Source organism: Myotis lucifugus, unplaced genomic scaffold (assembly GCF_000147115.1).
Source record: "Myotis lucifugus unplaced genomic scaffold, Myoluc2.0 scaffold_58, whole genome shotgun sequence".
NCBI classification, from domain to species: domain Eukaryota; kingdom Metazoa; phylum Chordata; class Mammalia; order Chiroptera; family Vespertilionidae; genus Myotis; species Myotis lucifugus.
In genome coordinates, this window is record NW_005871106.1 from 4,487,856 (window position 1) to 4,492,134 (window position 4,279).

The 4,279-nt window shown below is 39.1% G+C and overlaps 1 pseudogene; it reads right to left on the minus strand.

Moving 5' to 3' along the window:
- Positions 1 to 3,493: 3,493 nt before the first annotated feature.
- LOC102423576 lies at positions 3,494 to 3,906 on the minus strand (annotated as a pseudogene).
- Positions 3,907 to 4,279: the final 373 nt, after the last annotated feature.

Sequence of the window (4,279 nt, forward strand, 5' to 3'; positions counted from 1 at the left end):
CGTTGAAATAACTCAATTCCCCGTAATCACTAATAAACTGCAATGTCCCCTGAGAGGGGACAGCGGAGTGCAAAGGGATCAACATCTATTTGTAAAATACCTTACTGTGTAAAGAGTACAATTTTGGAGATTTATCCTTAAAACTGGAAGAGACCTCAAATTTTCTAATCTCTTTTCCTCATTTTACAGATGAGAAAATAAAGGCCTAGAAAGGTGAAATGACAACGTCAGCACAACTAGTTAAAACAGTCTGGTTTGGGGCTAGAAGAGGTTTCTTTCTGTGAAGATGCTAATTTGCCTCTTTCCTTAAGAAGTAGCTTTATGGAGTAGTGGAAAGAACTATATATATATGCCAAAGCGACCAGTAGACTGGCCAGTAGCTATGATGCACACTGACCACCAGGGGGCAGACACCCAATGCAGGAGCTGCCGAGCTGCAGTCACTTGGCAGCTGTAGTTCTCGGATGACACACCCAGAACCAGAGAGGAGGGAGACCAATTCTGGGGTGCGTCACCCGAGAACTGCCCTCTTGCAATCCGGGACCCCTCGCGGGATGTCGGAGAGCTGGTTTCAGCCTGATCCTCACAGGCCAGGCCGAGGGACCCCACGAATGCATGAATTCGTGCACCAGGCCTCTAGTTGAAATATAAGTGAGCAGGCCAGGGTTTAAATTATTGATTTGGCACTTCCTAACTGTGGTTTTTGACAAATCACATTAACTTTCAGAACCTTGCCTTCTTAATCTATAAAAATTTTTTCTACATAATTTACAGAGCTGCTGGAAGGAACAAATGTGATTACATATGGACAGCACATTGTATGTTATAAACTTTTTATACATATAAGAAGTGGTGATGCTATTTTTAAAACAAATACAGATCTTACTGTATAAGAAGGTGTCAAGATCCCTTGGTTTTTGCTTAGCCTTAGCTTTGTTTTCAGCACCTGCTGTTTTATAGATATAACTCCCTGCAGATACCTTTTCTGATTCCCACTTAGTTCTAATCTTAGTAAAGCCACTTATGGAACATTTTAAAAATTGTAGTTGACTTCCTCTGGAGAGAATATAAAATTTCTTCATATAGCATTTGAAAACATTCTCCTATACACTCATGCATACATAATCAGTTTAACAGTGGTTTTTTAAAAAAGTAATAGTGAAAGTATCTTAGTTGCAATGCTGTCTGTTACTAGTTTCCAGATACAGCAATAACAGGAGATAATTTTCCTTTGTAAACTTAGCTTTGAGTAGTTCATGTTAAGGTTATCTTGTAGAACTAAAAGACATTGAAATGTTAAGACAGAGGTTTTGTTTACTGGCTTATGCTGTTAAGTTTAAAGACCTTTTTTTCTAGTGTTTTAAATTGATAATATTAGAAACCAATATAGCATATTTTAGTATTGCACAGATTACTTGTAAATTTGAAGCTAAAGTTTACAATAAACCGTTGTTGTGCATCTATATATATAAAAGCCTAAGTGACCGTTTGACCGGTAGCTATGATGCACACTGACAACGAGGGGGCAGACGCTCAATGCCCAGGCATGGAAACATGGAACAAACTGATTAATCTCAGAGGGAAGCAGGAGGACAGGAAGAGATTAACTAAAGATCTTATATGCATACTAGAGGCCCAGTGCATGGATTCATGCACCAGTGGGGTCCTTTGGCCTGGCCTGCAGGGATCGGGCTGAAACCAGCAGTCTGACATCCTCCAAGGGGTCCTGGATTGCAAGAGGGTGCAGGCCAGGCCGAGGGACCACACCGGTGCATGAATCTGTGCACTGGGCCTCTAGTTTAGAATATCTGTGTTCAAAGTTTTAAGTGAAACGTTCAGACAATTTTTATAACAACTTTGTAAAACAGATACTATTATTCTAACATATTGCTGAGGAAAATGAGGCTTTGGACATTTATGTGAGGTGTAGATATTCACAGACCTAAAAAAGTGACATTTCTGTTGTCCCCATTCTTAATCACTTCTCTGTGTTCTGCCACTAAGAGTCTTAGCTGATTTTGAAAAAGAGGCAGTTTCTTAAATTTGGGACTTAATGAAAAATATTTAGGGACCAGCTATTCTACTTTTTACTTTTGGGTCAAAAAATAAAAAAGAAAAGAAAAATACCTTATTAGAATCATGGAAGATTGGACAGCAAGCCTATGAGATCCTGATATAATTGTTGGTTGTTGTTGTTTTTTTTAACGCTTTTTATTGATTTCAGAGAGGAAAGAGGGAGAAAGCGATAGAAACATTAATGATGAGAGAGAATCATTGACCAGCTGCCTCTTGCATGCTCCCCCCACTGGAGATCGAGCCCACAATCCAGGCATGTGCCCTTGACCGGAATCGAACCCGGGACCCTTCAGTCTTCAGGTTGATTCTCTATCCACTGAACTAAACTGGCTAGGGCAGTTGTTGGTTCTTTTTATCTGAGCTGTCAGAAGCAAATTATTTTCAATAGCTACAGAAGGACTACAGTTAACATTTCAAGAGGCTATTCTAATAAACTTCACCTTGATATTGATATCATTGTCCTAAAGAAACATTTTAATCAGAGTGACTAAAGAAAAAGATAACTCACTAACCTCCTAAATTGTATTGGGGCCATAATTGGGGAAAATATCACAAATATTAGTGATAAATATCTTATTTTTAAGCTACCTTATTGCTTGAAAGAGTGGTGAAAGTTCAGATTCAGATTGTTCTCCCTGGTACATAGGAGTTTTGTTGACATTCTGACTTTTAAAAATATTTATTTTTAATGATTTCAGAGAGGAAGGGAGAGGGAGAGGGAGATAGAAACATCAATAATGAGAGAGAATCATTGATCGGCTGCCTCCTGCAAGCCTCACACTGGGGATCCCGGGCATGTGCCCTGACCAGGAATCGAACCATGACTTCCTAGTTCATAGGTCGATGCTCAACCACTGAGCCACGGTTGCACCTCCAAGTCCATCACACTGTAAAAGGTCAGTGTATATTTATTGATTGGCTAAGAATGTCAGGGGAATGGTCTGACTGACATAAGAGGATGAACTGGGAGTAAGGGAGAAAAGATGGGTAGCAGATGAAAAAGGCAATGATTACTAGAATAAGGGGCTTAATAGAAATGAATTTCCAAAATGGGGAATGATGTAATACCATTTTTTAAAAGAAAATAATTCTAGAAGTATGGAATTCAGTTAGAAGGCAAGGAGATTATTGAAAAGGTTTTTAGGTTTTAAGGTATTAGGTTCCAATGCTAAGTACAAGCAGAAGACACTGCTTGTATGGAACTTAAAATTTAGCAGAAAAAGATAATTATGTAAAACAAGGATCCATAATTAGGGAGAGGTCCTATAAACATTGTAAAGTTATATTGCAAATTCTTTACTAAATATGTGTTCAGGAGAAAGGACCTAGTGGCTTTCAGGCTCTGAAACAGGTCTGTCCATAAAAGATTAAGAATCACTAACTTGGAAATTTAAGTTCAAGTGTTTTTTTTGGTTATTCATGGTTTATTGATAATATTACAGCATAGCAAAAGATTCAAACGGCTCCACATGGTGTTTTGAAATTCATCTCAACTGTAGGCTGAGTGACCTGCAGGTTGGACAGACTGCCAAAGTCCAAGAGCTTCAGCATTTCCTTAGTGTCAGGATCAACTTCAATGATCTCCTGATCCAAGGCTGAGACCTCAGGCACATAGTTGTCTCTCCTCTCCATCTCCTCCTCCTGCAGCTTGATGGAGATGCCTCTCATGGGCCCCCATAGCCCGAGATCTTGTTTTGGAGCTTCTTGCGGGGGATAATGGTGATCTCGAACTTGCACTTGTTGGTGTGGAAGTCGTTGCCCAAGCACGTGTAGTACTCTCGATGATGACCCCGGCACCTTCTTCACGGTCTTGGTGCGAATGCAACCCATATTGCCGAGTTCCTGGTGGAAAAGCTTAAGTTCAGTTTATTGATGTAGAACTATACCATTCTTAAATAGTCCTAAACTTATGTTTTAGGCATTATTTTTACAGTATATTTCCTTTAATAGATAAAGCTTTTTAATATTGGTACCATCAGTGGGGCTTGTCTATTTTTTCCCCCAATTCATAACATTTGTGTGATTAAGACATGTTTTATTTTAAAAGTAAAACCAAAGAATGCACGTATTCTTTCCCAGTGGGGTTGGAGTTTTCACAGTACCACCTTTTTCTTGTTACTTTCTTAACAGCTATTAGAATACAGTGAATTTACTCTGCACTGGTCCCTCCTTACCATATTCTCTTTATTTTTCTCAGCATACT